At 44.9% G+C, this 19583-nt stretch overlaps 1 long non-coding RNA gene across 1 annotated transcript in view; it reads right to left on the reverse strand.

Moving 5' to 3' along the window:
• Positions 1 to 283: 283 nt before the first annotated feature.
• The window catches only part of LOC135186918 (uncharacterized), a 166537-nt gene continuing 147237 nt past the window's right edge, over positions 284 to 19583 (reverse strand). The window contains exons 3-4 of the long non-coding RNA XR_010307146.1: positions 13093 to 13179; positions 284 to 718 (exon numbers count right to left, since the gene is read on the reverse strand). This is a non-coding gene — a long non-coding RNA (uncharacterized LOC135186918). The remainder of the gene's footprint in view (positions 719 to 13092; positions 13180 to 19583) is intronic.

The raw sequence follows: 19583 nt of genomic DNA on the forward strand, positions 1-19583 counted from the left end.
ACCTACTGCCAATTCAGAAGCTGGCAGGGTGAACAACTGACATAGAAAGAAACTATTTCAGGCCAACAGTCACTGGCTGCCTTCTCCTGGGGTAATAGAGTTTTGCCTCAGCCTAACATTCCACATAAGCACAAATGCCATAAAAAAGTGCACAGTGGTGCTTAGGGAGAGCACAGATACCACCCAACACAGAAAGTGCTCATCAGCTTCATAATTTCTTCCTCTGTTCTAATTAATAGATTGAAACTTATCTGCTGGACCCTGCAGATAGTTGTCTTTTTATTTTTAAAATTTCAAGCACTGAAATAATTTTAAAATACCAAGAACATAAAACCAATCTTTAAATAATCTATTAATGCTTCTGCTAAGGCAGAAGACACAATAGAATTAATTTACAGAGAGGCTTATGAATATTTACTCACAAAGTATTATATCTGGATTCCCAGGGCTAACTACAGTTGCCAGACACTACCCAAACACTTGAAGGGAGTTCTGTTGGTGTCTTGATTGGCATTGAGAGGCTTCTTCCAGGCTCTAACAGGATGCCAGGAAAGAGGCAGATGATCTCTAAGCTGATTCTGGTTCCTCATTTGAATTCCAGACTTGGCACAGAGGTTTGCAGAGTGCAAGCAGGATGTCTTGCAGATGTGCAGAAAGCATGATAACAGTGGCACTTCTTGCCATGTTGTGAGGCACTTAATGCCTTCTCCTGGTAAACCTGAAGCACAGCAAGTTTCCAGGTAGTCAAAGCTTGTACATTAAAGCTTTGTTGTTTGAAGCATGGAGGCAGAGCAGAACACACTGAGGCAGAGCAGAGCACATTGTCCAAGTAAAGCAGTGAGGCAGGGCAGAGCAGAGCTTGCAACTTAGCTCCATTTATATTATTTGGCCAAGTGCAATGGCTCCTTTGTCCAGAGAGATTCATCAATCAGAATGGCACTTTGCCAAACTGCAGAGGCAGCAAGGCAGAAGGAGCACAACTGCTTGCAACTTAGCTCAACTTCTATTACTTGCCCAAGAGCCCTGTCTCCTTTGGCCACAGAGATTCACCAATCAAAATGGCATCTGCCAAACTGACCATATGAGGTGAACCCAGGGCTTGCTCACCCTTATTTGGGCAAGACACTCACAAGTGCATAAACACCTGTGGGTACCTGCTCATCACTTTGGGAGGAGACATAATGGCCCAAACCTTTGTTTTCCTCCTGCCCTTACTTCCTCTATCAGCAGAAGGGTGAGGCAAGCCAGGACATGTTTTAGGCCTATTAGCCTTCCACAACAACAACATATTCAGCAGTCCAGATGAATACACCAAGGATCTTTTGGTTATTAAGGGAATGCCAGTTCAGAGTTCCCCAGCTACATCTTTGCTTTCAGGGAAGATCTGCCACCCAAAACTCTTTAGCAACCTTCCTGAAGCTCAAATTAATCTGTAAGCCCACAGCTCAGCAAAATGATCCAAACAGATTCCTGCTGCAGCCCCATTCAATGCTAGATCAGTGCTCAAGGAGATAGCATTCAATCAAGTTTTACTTATAGGGAATTAGCTACAGGATGGTAATTAAACCCTTCAGTGTCAAACCTCAGTTAAATCAGGGGTAGGTGATATAGTCACTCCTGCATTTCTTCCACTAGAGAAGGGAAGAAATCACCCACAGAGTCACTGGGGAAGTCACTGGGTTCCACCTCTCATCTCCTCCTGCTGTTCTGTAAGGCCCTAGTCAGCAGCCGTCGTATCTCCCCTTAGTGGCTTCCAAACACTCTTCAGACACCTTGCTAGACCATGGCCTTCTGAGGTGAGGCCTTACATAAATGAGACCCAGAAATGTCTATGTTGCCATCTTCATTTAGAAAGTTTTGTGCTGTAGGTGAGTTTCCCTACTGTACTTTCCTCCTCCATACCTTCAGGCTGCATCTTTGCTCGCTGTGCTCAGGCAAATGCCATAAGATAATCACCACCCATCACAGACTGCTACAATTAGTCAGAAGGCAGCTACATCATAAGAGCTAATTGGCCCCATTAGCTATTCTCAGTTGAGACCATTATCTGAATAATCTTTGCTTGTTCTTGTCTATGATTTTGCACTGAACCAGCACATCCATTCCCCAAAATACTTTTTTTGCTCCTGCTGATTCTGTATTCCAACAGTATATAGAGCAGCTCACATTAATAGAATCTGCAGATCTTCTGATTTCCTTGACTGAGCTGGCTCGCAGTGTAATTTAGCTGAACTCACCTTGTTTAGAGTCAAACAAAAAGAGAGGTACCAATTCCTAGTTGTACTTTACACTAAAATAACTTATTCCATTAGCAAAGGAAAACCATTCTTTTTCTCAGATCTGGGATGTATCCTATGCTCAGCCACACGCCTGAAACTGAAATGACAGGAGCATAAGGCTGCAATGCAGCATAGACAGGGGTCTTTTTATGTCCACTGACAGATATTTAAGTGAATACACAGAAATACCAAGGAGTGTTCACAACCACTATTCATGCTCAGAGCTGTGAAGTATCAGCATAAAAAGCTCAAAGGCTTAACTCCACCAGCTGAATGCCATCTCCTCAAATCAGATCTGCATTGTGTGGTCTGTGACGACAGCTCCCTGATACTCCTGTCGCATGTCACATCTCAGGCATTGCCATGTGGCTAGAGCAGATAAAGCATGCTTGGCAAATTCATCCCTATTCCAACAGACCAGTGCTTCTCATGAGCACAGCAACAGGTCATGACATTGCTGTCTGTAGCAGTCAAGGGCAACACAGAAGCCCCTTTGACTATGGTGGGTACTCATGAGAAGTTTCAAAAGACATTCTTCTCCCTCAAGCTTTATGAGAGACAGTCACAGACAGAGCTTTCCTGAAGAATTAATGGCACTCCAGACCTTGCACGAGTGCACTTCTGTGCTAAGAACTTGAAGTGACAAGAAGCAGGGATGTTCTTCACAGGTGGGGTGAAGACATAAGGACTGCAATGTGAGTTTGAACTCATCTCTGATGTAAATTTCAGGCTCACAGCAACATTCTTGCATTTGTTGCTACTGGATATCACAAATTTAATTTGTTAAAGTGTCTGTTAGGTTCACAGCTCCATCTGAGTGTACTCAAATACAGATATTCAGGGTATGATCTTGAGAACTGTCACATATTGAGAACCACTCTTAGTACTAAGAAGAGATGTTCAGCTCTTCAGAAGAAAAGCTGGGATACTCAGACTGAAACACAAGTGGAAAAGCACTTGTAACAAATTGACTCATGCTTCAACACTTGGGGCCACTAACTCATCTGTTTGCCAAGTCAGTCTCCTTTACATGGCTTCCTGAGGTGTCCAATGGCCAGTTCCGGATCAAGAGCAACACAAGAAACACTTTATTCCACCAGCTACAAATCCTCCCCCACCACCTGGCTCATGTCTTGGATATAGCAATTCTTTAACTCAGAGAGAGGCATATGAAGGCCTGAGAGAAAAAGCCTCAACTCTTAACTGTCATCTCTTCACCTTCCACACTTTCAGAGAAAACACTTCTAGCTTTCTGCCCAGCTTGCCACTTACACAGGCAAGTAGCTTTCCCAAAATGCTACCTAATATCCATGATATTCTCAATGATACCCTTGCCCTCAAGGGCTATAGTTTCAGGGTTAAGTCCCCACTGTCCTGCATTTTAAATATCTAAAAGCAAAGTCTTGGTGCACCTCTGAAGTACAGACAATAACACAACACATAACCACTTCTCTCCTAGCCTAACACAACCCCTACTGACACACACCACAGCCTAGAGGGCAGAGAGGTAATGCAAAGCAAGGAAACAGCTATGTATCCCTAACAAACAGAACTAATTGTTTCATGGAAATGTTGCCAAGGTGTCCTGGATACCCCCAAAGTCCTCTTCCTCCATGGTTTGAACGGGATAGGAAAGGCATGAAAATCCTGTTTCCCCCCCAGCCCTGCAGGCTTGAAGTGGGGAAGCAAAGTGTCCCTCCGGCACAAGGGGTGAGCCATGCAGGCGCCCGCGCTGCAGCCGGGCTGGGGCTGGCTGTGTGCTTCGTGCCTAGGGACGGGAACTGGACCCTTTGCCTGGGAAGGTGTAACCATTGGGGTGCTCCCTGCCTTGGGGCGCTCCCCGCCTGGAGAGCTCCTGCAGAGAGAGGCCCCTGGCACTGCGAGGGACAAGCTCCTGAGGGACAGGACCATCCCTGCTTAGGACAGCTCCCCACTGTAAGCACTCTCTTGGGCAAGCTTAACAGGCCCAAGGAGCCTCGGATGTCCTTTGAAAGAGAGAGAGCTGACAGGCATCTGGAGTGCCCTTTCTCTCAGACAGCCTGGCTCACCTGTGAGTAGTGAACTTTCTGCTCAGCCTGATTGATAGTGGGGAAAAGCTGTGTTTACAGCTTAGCCTTTTCCATTTCCTGACTTCTAAAATAGCCAAATTTATCTGTAGCATCCTTTGTAAGATCTTCTCAATCAAACGGAGTCTGCTAATTAATTAATTAATTTCTGTATGTAGTTTTGTGGGGGGGTTCCAGGAAAATAAAGTAATTCTATTTGTATATATATTCTTGACTCAGCCACGCTAATTCCCTGCCTCCACAACACAAGGATGTCAGGCTGCACATCCAGGGGACAGGACATTGATCAGCAGAAATTATCACAGAAGAAAAGCAAACTTGTTCACAGAAAGGCCAGAAGAGAGAAAGGAATGGATGCCAAGCAAGCACTAACCACCTGGGCCCAGGTAAAGCCAAAGATGACAGCTTTAGTGTGAGGTTTCACAGAATCACAGCTTTCTTGAGTCCTGCTGTGTTCAGGGAATGCAGGCCTTTGTAAATTCTCCATGAGGACATAGGAGTGCATCAAAGCCATCCTTAACTTAGCAATTTCTCATCTTAAGTGGAAAAAATGACACAAAACCTTCCTTCCCAGACTTCTTTATTGGCTTCTTGGGTCAAGAGAGGGCACAACAATAATAACAGCCTCAGCAAGGAGATGATACCTTGTTCTAGAAAAGCAGTATTTGAATCTGGATTGAAGGGACAATGCTTTTTGAGCAGCAGCTAGGTATAAGAGGACCTGATTTCTTCCTTATCAAGGTTTCAACTTCCTTTGCTGTTAAGGGACTGATGTGCATTCTGGCCCTGCATTTTCAACAGACACTTTTGGATATATTTATAGTGTCTGGCTGATTTGCCCAGGGTTTAAATTGCTCAGGACAAGCACTTCTGTTAGCCTTATTTATAATACCTAACAAAGTAAGAACCGTGACAGTAGCAGAGAGATGACTGCAAGGTTTTGCTATAGTAAGGACTCCTCCTTTTGTCAGCAAGCATTGGCTGAAGGTACATTTCTCCATCTCTTCAGGCAATGAGAAAAATAAGAGAAGAACTGGGAACAAAGGGAAGCATTCTGCACAGCACCACAGCAGATCAGCAACCAAAAAAATCCTGCCATATATTAATCTTAACCCTGTTCATTTTGCCTCTGAGCTCAGGACTAAAGGCAGTTCATCTCCTGTGATCCCCTGTTGGACAGGAGGATCCCATACTTGCTTTAGAGGTGACCCAATACATCAGGGACAGCTCTGACATCCTTAGTCCTGCCCGTGAGCTGCCTTGGAGCAGAAAGTACACTTCCTGTCACCCCCCTCATTGCCCAGTGGCTAATCCTGCTACCTTGGGAGCACCTAAACTATGTGACTCTGCTTCAGCTACCCATGTAATGCAATTCATTTTCTTCATTAGCAACACAAAGTCCCACTTTGCAGAGAGACATCATACTCTGAAGTAGCACAAGAATAGGGAAGATCTTGTCTGTTGGAAAACAGTCATCCAACACACATGCTCTTCTCAGGCTCAGACACACTCCTGACTTCATGCTCCCTTCAGGCAGAGAGTCATGTGGGATACTGAGCCCTCTAAACTCAATCTGACTGGCATGTCTGTGGGAAAGGACATCTAACTGGGAGCAGAACCTGCCTCCCACTTCTTGTTAAAAGAAATTAAAATATTTGAACATCCAGCACCAACAATCTTTCTTTAAAAATTATGCAGTTCAGACACTAACAAAATACGGACGATGGAGATGGAACTCTTAAAAGCTGGTTTGGTCTTTTTGCGTTCCAAAGCTTTCCCCAGTTGGATGAAAAAAAATATTCTCTTGGTGTTTTCCTAAACTTTGACAGGAAGAAGCTATACAGATACATTATAGTGTGATGGAGATACAGAAACATCAGAGCCTGTCCACTTAGCAAAAGACCTGGAACACTAATGAAGGTCACTGTGAGAGAGTTCACAGTATCACAGTATTATTAGGATTGGAAGAGACCTCATAGATCATCAAGTCCAACCCTTTACCACAGAGCTCAAGGCTAGACCATGGCACCAAGTGCCATGTCCAATCCTGCCCTGAACAGCCCCAGGGACGGCGACTCCACCACCTCCCCGGGCAGCCCATTCCAGTGTCCAATGACTCTCTCAGTGAAGAACTTTCTCCTCACCTCCAGCCTAAATCTCCCCTGGCGCAGCTTGAGGCTGTGTCCTCTTGTTCTGGTGCTGGCCACCTGAGAGAAGAGAGCAACCTCCTCCTGGCCACAACCACCCCTCAGGTAGTTGCAGACAGCAATAAGGTCACCCCTGAGCCTCCTCTTCTCCAGGCTAACCAATCCCAGCTCCCTCAGCCTCTCCTTGTAGGGCTGTGCTCAAGGCCTCTCCCCAGCCTCGTCGCCCTTCTCTGGACATGCTCAAGCATCTCAATGTCCCTCCTAAACTGGGGGGCCCAGAACGGAGAAATGTAGGTACAGGGTTAAATAAAAGCAGTAACAGGGAAAACCATAGCATTATTAAAACTGCTTTGGTTCTAAGCTTACCAACTGTGCAACCATGGCAAAAGTTCCTGAGGGTACTGTTCTATTTAGAGTGAGATTCTTGGTACTCCTGGTGTTTTCCATTTTCCTCTCCTAGATGCCTTAAATAACCCTAGGGTAGATTTTGTGATTCTTACTCAAGACAAACATTAATGAATTCTTCACAGATTAAAGTATTATCCCTGTTCATTAACCCTCACTCAGGAGAAGCATTTCACTCTGCAGAAGCCATGCACAGCAAAAAAAAGAACAGGCTGATTCATCTGCAATGCAGCTAACCCTTAATTGCTTACTTGCACTGTCAAGCTCTACCCTCCCAAAGCCAACTTGCCGTTTGCTTTTTCGGCTAATTATATGACTCTCAAAGGAATGATTTTTCTTGCAAGGCACTGAAAGAAGGGCAGGAGGCATTATATCATTCTCTGCCACATTTAATATCATATATAATGAGCTTCCAAATTCAGAGATGTCTGAGGAAACGATGGAAATGCTGAATCTGGCCCTGTGACACAACCAGATTTGCAGGGAAGGCAAATCTTCCCATCTTTGCTTTCTGCCCTCTGTTGCTAGCATCCAAATGGAAATTAGCAGAAGAACCAAATCTATTGGCAGGATTGAAAAGTGCATGCATTCAAACTGTCCAACATTATTAAATGTATGAATAAAACCATTCAAGATAGAATCAAATTCCCTGCTGGGCAGAAAGGCTATTTGTAGGCAACCAGGGAGAAAGTGTGCTGTAACTCCAGAATCATACAGCTTCAAATTGTCTCATTTGAGATGCTTAGATAACCGAGTCCCCTGAGTTTTCCTATTCTGCCCAGTAAAATAGCCAAAGAAAAACTCAGCACACAAAGGATTAAGATATGCTATTTCTTCATGAATGCATGGCAGCATGGAAAATGCTTAAAGGTGAGAGTGGCTTGTCCTTGCCTTTACAGCTTGCAAGCAATCTGTTGATGTTCAGTACTGACTTCCATAAAAAGCATGAAGTATGATTATGCCACTAAAAAAAAAGCTGGAGAGTATCCAGTGTTTAATTACCATCATATCAGATTCTTAAATGCTGATGAGAGCAAGTGTCAAACTAAAAGAACTGTGTGCCATAGAGAACACTTTGGGGACTGCCTCTTCACAAGTTTGATGAGTGCCCAGCAAACTGACTACTGGGAGGACTTAGAGAGATTCAGTATGCCGAAGAAAAACAGAGACACGTTCCAGTGAGTTCTCTGGGGACCAGGGAATGCTCTCACACATGGGTATTGTAGCTTAAACACTAAAAGCATATTGAGAAAGGTATACTGGAAACCACAGTATCTATGACTCACATGCTACAGCCATAAAGGGAGAAACTACAATGCTGAATAAGATGCAACAAACAATCCCAAGTAGCCCTATTGATGGAAGGGCAGGCTATACTCAGGTCTTCTCCAACCTGGTTGATTCTATGATTCTATCCCACTGGCCAGCAAAGCTCCTGAGGTGTGTAGATAGCAGAACTGGTCAGCTGCTGTCTCGAAAGGTAGGCATCCCCCCGGGGACCAGCAGCTGTTAGGCTGGTGAGGCTGGTGTTGCTCACAGCTCAGCCACCTATGCTCTCAGTGTATACATGTTCAGAATTGTGACTTGGGGCCTGTAGGTCCCAGAAGGCTGAACCAAGCAGAACCAAGCTCCTCCCTTACTTCACAGTGTGCTACATAACAACTTTCCCTACTGCCCATGTGCGTTGTTGGCTTTGGTAGTTGTGTGACCCCTTAGCGAGGGGAGCCTTCATCATCTTCAGCTCCCTCTGCAGCTGCCTGTCTTCTGTGGAGCCTTTCAAGGTCATTGCTGGCTCCACATACAGTTTAGCCAACTCCATATTCCAGCCTCTGATTACAGGGATGGTACTTGCAGGCTTTGTTTTCCTTAGATTTCTCACTTGAGGGCTCACAGACTCTGTTCTTACCTCTGGTAACCTGGCAGCTATTGGCCTGTTGCCCCTAAGTCCCATCAGCCACATACCAATTTCCCTCTACAAGACATTAATTTACATGGATCCCAAACAACTTGAACATAGACAAGAAAGTCAGTGGAGTCCTGTGAAAACATGATACAAGAGCAGATAGAATGAGAAGCTAAGAACAAAGGTCACTTAGACTAAGCATAACTCAAATCCTTTCTTTCAGTTGAAGGACGAGATCTGACAGATGCCTTTTAAGAAATGCTTCTCCAATTACAGTAGGGGTTATATTCAGCTATACCTAGATGATCTAACCAAATTCCAGACCACACTGTTTTCAACTTTATACATACAGAGAAGGACAAGTGAAACAGCATGGGAGAGGTAAGTGTGCATACTTTTTACATAGAGACAACAAAAGCATGGAGATACGGTGCATGTCTATGCCCAGCAGTGACAGCTGCAGACCTGCACCTTGCTGTAGACCACTGAAAAAATGTGTCACAGCCACAAAGCTCAACCTCACACCTTGCAAGAAGGTCATATACAGGAGATATAGACCAGGGAAGTCCTTCCGCCCCTGTACTCAGCACTGGTCAGGCCACACCTTGAATACTGTGTCCAGTTCTGGGCCCCTCAATTTAAGAAAGATGTTGAGGGTTTTGAACATGTCCAGAGAAGGGCAACAAAGCTGGTGAGGGGCCTGGAGCACAGCCCTATGAGGAGCAGCTGAGGAAGCTGGGAGTGTTCAGTATTGGTAAGAGGAGGCTCAGGGGAGACCTCATTGCTGTCTACAACTACCTGAAAGGAGGTTATAGTCAGGCAGGGGTTGGTCTCTTCTCCCAGGCACCCAGTGACAGAACAAGAGGACACAGTCTCAAACTGTGCCAGGGCAGGTTTAGGCTGGACATTAGGAAGAAATTCTTCATGGAAGGAGTGATTGCCCATTGGAATGGGTTGCCTGGGGAGGTGATGGAGTCACTATATCTGGAGGTGTTTAAAAGGAAGCTGCATGAGGCACTTAGCACCACGGTTTAGTTAATTAGAAGGGTTAGGTGATAGGTTGGACTCGATGATCCTAGAGGTCTTATCCAACCTGGTTAATTGTGTGATTCAGACTAAAACAAATACAAGAAGTGTATGCAGGTCTTTTCAAGAACAAACCCAGTATCTTTAACTGAAAACAGTTTTGTAGCCAGTTTAGAAGTTCAATATTGCTGTGCTTCAAATGTAATCAGCAAACTTCCACCATCCATGTACTGGGGAATCCCTCAACATGGCAGTAACTAAAATGGGGTTTGCAAGAGAATTTGGGCTAGCTTTTGCAAGAACATCATTACTTCCAATCTTCAGGCTGATATGTTCCCCTCTCCTCTGCCACAAACACCTAAGAATATTGCAAACAGCAACCCAAAGAAAATAAACTCCATAGAGTAAAGAAATAAATTTCTTTAAGGTGTGCAGAATGTGGGATAGACAATTCAGCATGAAGGGCCTGTAAATCTCTAGAAGTGAAGGAGATTACTCTTGGATATCTCAATAGTTGCACAGAAGTTGCAAAAAGCAATTTGCTCCTGTGTGCATGAAATCATCCAAAATGCTGTAACACAGAGTTCTTACAGGAATAGCTGCACTGGAGTGATTTTGGCCAGGCACAGCTTCAAAACCCATTTTCTTTTTTACTAGCTTAATCGATGCCTGGGGGAAACATTGCAATACCTCACCACATCCTCCTTTCCTAGAGCTACTGGGGAAAAAGTCTGTCCAAAAGTGGCACTTGAGGATTCAGTAGACACATGGCTGCAGTATTGCTGTAGTGGTTTTAATAGCAAACAGCCTGATTGCTCGCAAGAAATACTAGACCAACATCTCTTCACAGGCTCACAGGGTGTTAGGGGTTGGAAGGGACCCAAGGAGGTCATCTAGTTGACTGGATAGGTCTGGGTGCTAGGTTGGACTGGATGATCTTGGAGGTCTCTTCCAACCTGGTTGATTCTATGATTCTATTACCCCCCCCCCCCCCCCGCCAGAGCAGGACAATCCTATCTAACACAGATCACAGAGGAACACATCCAGACAGGCCTGGAAAGGCTCCAGAGAAGGAGACTCCACAACCTCTCTGGGGAGCCTGTGCCAGTGCTCTGGGACCCTTACAGTAAAGAAGTTCCCCCTTGTGTTGAGGCAGAACCTCTTGTGCTGCAACTTACACCCATTGCTCCTTGTTCTATCCCAGGGAGCAAGTGGGCAGAGCCTGTCCCCTCCCTCCTGGTAGCCTTCAGATACTTAGAAACATTTATCAAACCCCTTCTAAGTCTTCTCTTCTCCAGACTAAAAAGCCCCAGGTCCCTCAGCCTCTCCTCATCAGGCAGTGCCCTCCAGTCCCCTAATCATTCTTGTAGCCCTCTGCTGGACCCTCTCCAGGAGATCCCTGTCTCTCTTAAACTGAGGAGCCCCAAACTGAAGGCAGTATTCAAGATGAGGTCTCCCTAGGGCAGAGGGGAAGGAAAGTAGATACAACACAGGCAAAAGTTCCCGTAGGTCAGCATGCCCTCACTGCACTCTAACTCATAACTTCTTGCATTCAGACAAGATAAGCCCTAACCAAATACAATCAATCTTCTCACACCTGCTTTACAGAAAAGGAACAGAACTATTGAGAGGTCACAGGTCCTGCCCTTTGGCCTTTTGGAGCCCGTAACTAAGGCCAAAGCAAATCTACACATTCAACATTCCATTTAATGAACATTTAATCCAAAATTTATATCCTCTAGGTTGTTCTGAACAGCAGAAGAGGATGATTTTTGACTGGCAATAGGTCAAAGCCAGTAGAATTGCTGGCTATCCCATGAGCAGACATTTTAGCACAAGGCTCTTTGCCTCTTAGCAAGGGGACTTATTTGCCCTCTCTGTTGTAAGCACATACAGAAAGTAGTCTCATACTCCTCTTTAGCACCTTTGTAGAGGCTTGGGTTTTTTTTCCTGTCTAGTATTCTTTACACAGAGTGTAAAAAGCCATTTGTCTCCAAACACTGTGGCCAAGTTTGCTGACACAGCACCTCCTGTCCTGCAAGCACCTCAACAAACCTGTTCTGTGTACCTCGACAGATAAATTACTCCCTAACACAGCACACCAGAGTGAAACCTCCCATTCTACTGTTAAGGAGTTTTGATAACACAAATTTTGGTCATATCTTTTCATCTTCATACAGCTCCCTGGTGTCATCCTTACACAGTAGAGAACTGAGGAGAACCCTCCTCTCTCTAGGTGGAGCGACTTGCCCCAAACTACTGAGTAAGTAAGAAGCTTGTAGAGCTCCCTGTCCAGAGCAGACAGCCCTCTGAAATGATGTTTGTTTTACTGGCTTGAATTCATCATGTGTACTTCATGTGTTGATTTAACACTTTTTCCCCTCCCCTCATATTAGACCATAAGTAAATTTCCATCATGCTTCCTTCTTCCTTTGGTAGTGATTAAAAAACTCTCTAGGATTCCATTTCTCACGTGCAAATTTCTGTGATCATGAAATAACTGTGCCTTTTATCTGCCTTTTAAGAGAATTATAAAGCAGGAATATGCCATCCTTGTCTTTGTGCACTGGAGATCCCTATCCAGTCATGTTCTCCTTCCCCATATGGCCAAGATGCAGTAATTCATCATGTCAGTGTTCAGGGAATTCTTCCTCTCCTGCTTGGAAATGATCAACCTGTTTTCATTTCCCTTGAGCCTTTGGGAGGAGACAGTGACTTAAACTTCAGACTTATGATTAATGTCACTTCCTTCAATGTAAGGTACAAAACCAGGAGAAAAACAGTAAGTCAACAATAAAGGACAGGCTTTATCAATTATTTAAACACTATTCACACATGAAAAATTCAAAGAGACTCAATATATTTTTCCCCCAACAGAATATCCTGTTATGAAAGCATCAGAGCTGTAAATCAAATCTCTACCTGTTCCTTGAAGTGATTTAATTTTGGGCTTTATGAGTCACTGAAAATGATGGCCAAGTTTTGCTGAAACGTGATCTCAACTGTCACACCTTAATAGTAACAGGAGGTTACCAAAGGCTAACTTGTATATTCAAATCATCTCTTCATATAAGGTTTTAAACTTGCCCCTCTTATTCCTGCTGTGTTTATATAATGCAGAATGTGTAGAGAACTTGGACCAAAGCTTGGTCAGAAAGGAGCAGCTTACTCAGATGATTGTCAGTTCCATTACACTGCATACACCCCCCCAGGGAACAGCAGAAGCATTCAATATTAAAGCTGGAGATATTGACCAGGGTCCTTACCTGCCTGTGGTAAACATGAGGAAGATCAACTGCAAGCATCAGACATTCCAAGGCCAAACCATTTTTTCAGGGTGCCTCAGGATCTTTCTGAAATTGAACCATGAATAAAAGACTTTATAAAGGCAAAACAAAAACCAAGAACAAGAGGACATTAAGGCAGGAGTTCTGAAGAACTAAAGGACTCAGAGCTATCATATGCAGCCTCTTAATCAAAACCACCCTGGTGTTGGACATGGCAACATGACACCTGGACAAACCAGAGGAACTCTGGACTAATAAGCCAAAGGACTCTCCAAGGCAAATAAATAGAAGCTAGTGTAAAGAAATCAATCTGTAATACATGACATAACATAACATTTGGGGAGCAACAAAGGTAACATTTGGGGAAGAAACAAAAGTGGCTTCATAAAGGGAAGTCAAGCTTCACAGACCTACTGAAATTCCCTGAACAAGCCAGGAAGGCAAGGGAAATTAAGTTCCTGATGAACACCTCTACTTCCTGAAAGTACTCAACAAGGTCCTCCCAGGAGCAACTTTTAAGGACAACAAGCAGCCATATAATCAAAAGCAAGAGTCTCACATGGGTTGTTCAAAAGACAGAAACCTAAGCAGGAGCTGGCAGCTTCTTGCAGCAACGAGCTCACTATGAGCTGCCCAGAAAGATTCACATCAGTATTTGGGTCCTTCAAAACTTCAGAACTGTTTTGGAAAAGAATGTGAACAATATAGTTTGTTGATACTCTGGTATCTGCCACTGGGAGCTGCTCCAGGTGCTAAACAAGTGATCAAGGAGAAAAACTGGGGAGTAGACTTGAGGGACTGTGGTGGGTTCCCTGTGGCAGCCAGAGAGTACCAGGAGAGGAGACTGCTAGGCTCCTGGTTGCCAACAGAGATAATTTTTTTGCGCTGGTTTGTTTTCTTGACATGAATTTGCAGAATGTGATTCTCCATGTTGAAAGAGAAGGCTCCAGGGAGATCTTAGAGCAGCCTTCCAGTATTGGAAGGGGACTAGAGGAGAGCTGGAGAGGAACTTGTTAATAGGACATAGATTGACAGGACAAGAGGTTATCATAGGCCCACAGGATGTTAGGGGTTGGAAGGGACCCAAAGAGATCATCGAGTCCAACCCCTCTGCCAGAGCAGGACAATCCTATCTAACACAGATCACAGAGGAACTTATGGCTGCAAACTGGAAGAAGCTGGGTTTGGATTAGATATTAGGAAGACATTCTTCCTTGTGAGGTTGCTGGGACACAGGAACAGGCTGCCTACAGATGTTGTGGAGGCTCCAAGCCTGGAAGTCTTCAAAGCCAGTTTGGATGGGGCCTTGGGCAACCTGGTTTAGTAAGAAGTGCTGTTGCCTGTGGCAAGGGGGTTGGAACTTGACAATCTTTAAGGTCCCTTCCAAATCAACTGGAAGATTAAAGTCAGTGTACTCGATATAAAAATCACTGAGTGCAGATGACAACCTCCATGCCAGATGAAATACAGATAAGATGACTTCAACCTTGATATAAGCTGCCTATGAGAAGTCAGACTGGCAGAAAAATCCAGAGCTGAAGTAGTCACCTTCCCCCAGACACCATCTTCCTGACAGACAGAAACTGCTGAGTACTCAGAAACTGCTGGAAATACTCTTTAGGTATCCAGATCCTGCTACAACTGAAACAATCTAAACTGCATGCTGAACAGCAGGCAACGTCCCCAGCAGTGACCAGGAACAGACACAAGCCCCTCCTGCCCTTTATTTGCAGCAAGGGAAGTGAGGGCCAGCTCAGGGAACTGAACTTAGCTGAAACCAGGTCATGCTCATGCAACTCGTGGAAGACAAAAAGTTGTTTAATTCACCACATACCATCTCTCCTTCTACTACTCACAGCACAGAGAGGTGCAGAATTAAACTCTACAGGAAAAAACAAACAACAACAAACTGGCCTATCAATTACCCCCCAGTTTCCATATTACCTCTGTAAGCCACCAAGGGGCAATTCCCCTCCCTGCTGCCTTCACAAGGATTCTGTATAACTGATGAGAATCTGACCAGGAAACACTCGTCCCTCTTTGCAGTCTCAATTGCAAACATGTGGCAAGTGTCTCCTTTTGGTTTTAATTAGTTACTCACGTTTTTTGAGGCAATTTGTATGTTCTCAACTTGAAATACTATGCATATCATTAACTCAGAGGGTGGCCTGGTCTGAAGTTTGGTGGTCTGTTATAGATCTGAGCTCTGCAACAAAACAGGACAGCTCCACACACAAGAGCGTTTTCAGAAACAAGAATCTGATGAGCAGAGTGCACCAAAATGTGTATTTGATGTTATCTTTCTCACAAAGAAGTTCCCCCCTGCCTCCCATCACCTCTGTTGGCAACTAAAATAGTAGAAGTGTAAGATTTGAGGATTGAAGCTCTGGTTAAGTGTGTTAAATGACATCAGTTTACAGGCTGTACAAAGAGGCTCCTGTACAAGGAGACTGTGAAGAACATCTTCAGACTTTGCTCTTTCACAGTTTCAAGTGGTTCTTCTCTAGGCAAGATCAGTATCAGCTCTGGAGTACTGGGCACTGAGGAACTAAAGGAGACACAACAAGGACAAGTGCAGAGTCTGGGGAGGAATAATAAACTGCACCAGTAAAAGTCAGGAGGTGACCTGCTGGTGAGCAGCCCAGTGCAGAGGGACCTGGGAGTGCTGGTGGCTAACAAGTTACCCATGGCACAGCAATGTGTCCTTGAGGCCAAGAAGGCCAATGGCATCCTGGGGTGTACTAGGAAGAGTGTGTCCAGCAGATCAAGGGAGTTTCTCATCCCCCTCTCCTCTGTCCTGGTGAGACCTCATCTTGAATACTGTGTTCAGTTTCGGGCTCCCCACTTGAAGAGGGTCCAGCAGAGGGCCATGAGGATGATGAGGGGACAGGAGGGCACTGCCTGATGAGGAGAGTCTGAGGGACCTGGGGCTGTTTAGTCTGGAGAAGAGAAGACTTAGAGGGGATTTGATAACTGTCTATAAATATCTGAGGACTGGCCAGGATGGGGGGACAGGCTCTGCTCACTGCTCCCCGGGATAGGACAAGGAGCAATGGGTGTAAGTTGCAGCACAGGAGGTTCCACCTCAACACAAGGAGGAACTTCTTTACAGTAAGGGTCCCAGAGCAGTGGCACAGGCTGCCCAGAGAGGTTGTGGAGTCTCCTCCTCTGGAGCCTTTCAAGGCCTGTCTGGATGTGTTCCTCTGTGATCTGTGCTAGATTGTGTGGTCCTGCTCTGGCAGGGGAGCTGGACTCGATGATCTCCTTGGGTCCCTTCCAACCCCCAATATCCTGTGAGCCTGTGATATCATATTTCTAACAAAAATACCCAAATGTTTGGAAGCAACTTTTCTTGTCTTGTGTTTGGGTGCAAGGTAGGCATCTCTGGAACTTGGTATGAGCTGATGAACTGCAAATTTCTACACAAAGTTCTACCACTAATAAACATTTGAAGAAGAAACATTCCTGCATGAGGACTTCCAAGAGATTGCAAAAACATGATTTAAGGGGAGCAGTCTGCCAGCCTAGATGAGATGATAAGGTAATCCTCAAGTCTTTCTCCCTCTGCACAGAACAATAAGCATATTCAAGATTCAAGGCTGAAGACTCAGACTGAACTATTTGCAAAGCTTGGTACAAACACATGACACTGTGCAGAACGCCCTTACTGTCCTCCGGGCCACTCACAGAAGGACAGAATCAGCCAGGTTGGAAGAGACCTCCAAGATCATCCACTCCAACCTATTGCCCAGTCCTAGCCAATCAACCAGACCATGGCACCAAGTGCCTCATCCAGGCTTTACTTGAACACCTCTAGGGACGGCGACTCCACCACCTCCCTGGGCAGCCCATTCCAATGCCAATCACTCTCTCTCACAACAACTTCCTCCTAACATCCAGCCTAGACCTCCCCCGGCACAACTTGAGACTGTGTCCTCTTGTTCTGTTGCTGGTTGCCTGGCAGAAGAGACCAACCCCACCTGGCTACAGCCTCCCTTCAGGTAGTTGTAGACAGCAATGAGGTCACCCCTGAGCCTCAATTCTTCCAGGCTAAACACTCCCAGCTCCCTCAACACACTACAGATGCAGAACATTCTGCTCCTGAGATAGAGATAAGAAATGTCAGGAACTGCCCTGTCGTCAGATGTGCATTCAGATATTCCAAAGCTACTTCTGACCAGGTTTTATTTTTACTCTGTATTTGCCCTTTTCATTTTTGAGCACACATTCCCAATCAGTTTTTTACGCTGGCTTTACATCTTTGTTGCAGGGTGATGATGGATCAAATCAGCTTTCCGCCTCTGAGCTGCCAAGAACTGATGTTCCATCTCAGTCTCCCTATTGTGCTGTGCACACGTGCACATTTGAAAATCATGCCAGAGAGAGGAAATAAAGCTCAGAGGCATTTCAGCAGAAATGTTTTTCTGCAACCCTCAGAGAAGAAAGGAACAAAATTATTATATTGGTTTTATAGACACAGTACTAACACTAGACTCAGTGGGAGAGTTATTAGCAGAGTTGTTAACTGCTAAATGAGAATGTGCTATAGGAAAAAAAACACCACATAAAACCCCCCATCCAAACCACTACAGTTTGTGTAAATGTATATTGGGTCTGAAGATACTGGAAAAGTGGGACACTTTTACAGAGTATTAGGAAATAGTTACCAGGAGCTTTGTTTCAAAGCCTTATTTTCTCTCTCCTCTAGGAAATTACTCAGAGTAATACAAGAAATACATAGATAAATAAATGGAGTTCAACAGCAGACCTTAAAAATTCACATGTTTAAACTCCAATATTCTCTGCTCCTGTAGATCTATATACACTGTTCCCCTGTATTTCAGGTCCAGATCATGTCCTCTTCAGCCACCATCCAGGCTCTGCCCTTCTGCTTCCCAGCTCACTGTGATCTCTGACTCACAGCTCACTCATTTTATTCAACACTCCCACAAGTCCTGCAGTACATCAGATCATGCAATATCATAGGACAGAGAAGGAAATGGACCTGCTATACCCAGAGAGAATATTTAAACTAAAAATAATTATATTTAAACCACATTGGCATCCAGGGCTGTTGCAATTAAAATAAGGTTGAGTTTGCACATTAGAAAGGCTGCTCTTTATTTTGATTGCAGGAAACAGTCTACTCTGAGCATTAATAATGCCTTTCAGCTACCAACCTGGCTGGAAACCCACATACAGCCAACCTCCACAAGCACTTGGCTCAAGAGTTTTCACCAGGGGATTATCACAAGGAGCAGGACCTTCATAACCAAGCAAGCACTGGATTCTAGGAATTTATTAAAAGTTGTAGTAGTACAATAGGTCATTACTTGCCTGAATGCATTCCTTGGGCAGTGCTGCTGCATACAGAAAATACCCAAGGAAAATAGTGAACAGTGCTGAAAGTCTTTAAAGAGTAGAAACAGTCAGAGAGACAACACATTTTCATTTTAAATGCTTGTAAGGCATTCAGAATGTGTGTTTGTCATGAAGGGAACACACGAAACAGGCAGCTAACAGCCACTGATCTACTACAATTAAATCTCCTTCCAACACAACTAAATTACTGGTTTGGATGTTGGTTGGGAAAACACTGCTGCACAACTAATTAAACTATTAAACTACATGGAGAGGTGGAACAAAATGTGCACACAACTCAGTCAGAAAAGGAAAATCTCTCACAAGTATGCAGGATTGATCTACCTACCTACCTACCCACCCACCTTTATCTCTACTCATAGAATCATAGAATTAACCAGGTTGGAAAAGACCAACCTATCACCTGAACCTTTTCATTAACTAAACCATGGCCCTAAGTGCCTCATCCAGCCTCCTCTTAAACACCTGGTGACTCCACCACCTCCCCAGGCAGCCCATTCCAATGGGTGATCACTCTTTCCATGCAGAACTTCTTCCAAACGTCCAGCCTAAACCTGCCTTGGTGCAGTTTGAGATTGTGTCCTCTTGTTCTGTCACTGGGTGCCTGGGAGAAGAGACCAATCTCCACTTGGCTACAACCTCCTTTCAGGTAGCTGTAGAGAGCAATAAGGTCTCCCTTGAGTATCCTCTTCTCCAGGCTGAACAAACCCAGCTCCCTCAACCACTCCTGGGGTACGGCTGTGTTCCAGCCCCTCACCAGCCTCGTTGCCCTTCTCTGGACATGTTCATGCACCTCAACATCTTTCTTAAACTGAGTGGGCCAGAACTGGACACAGGACTCAAGATGTGGCCTGACCAGCTCTGAGTACAGGGGTGGAATGATTTACCTGGTCCTGCTGGTGACACTGTTCCTGATACAGGCCAGGATGCCATTGGCCTTCTTGGCCATCTGGGCACACTGCTGGCTCAATTTCAGTCAATTGTCAACCAGTACCCCCAGGTCCCTCTCTGCCTGACCGCTCTCCAGCTGCTCTGTCCCCAGCCTGTAGCACTGCATGGGGTTGTTGTACCTAAAGTGCAGCACCTGG

This window comes from Pogoniulus pusillus, chromosome 26 (assembly GCF_015220805.1).
Source record: "Pogoniulus pusillus isolate bPogPus1 chromosome 26, bPogPus1.pri, whole genome shotgun sequence".
In the NCBI taxonomy this organism is placed as follows: Eukaryota; Metazoa; Chordata; class Aves; order Piciformes; family Lybiidae; genus Pogoniulus; species Pogoniulus pusillus.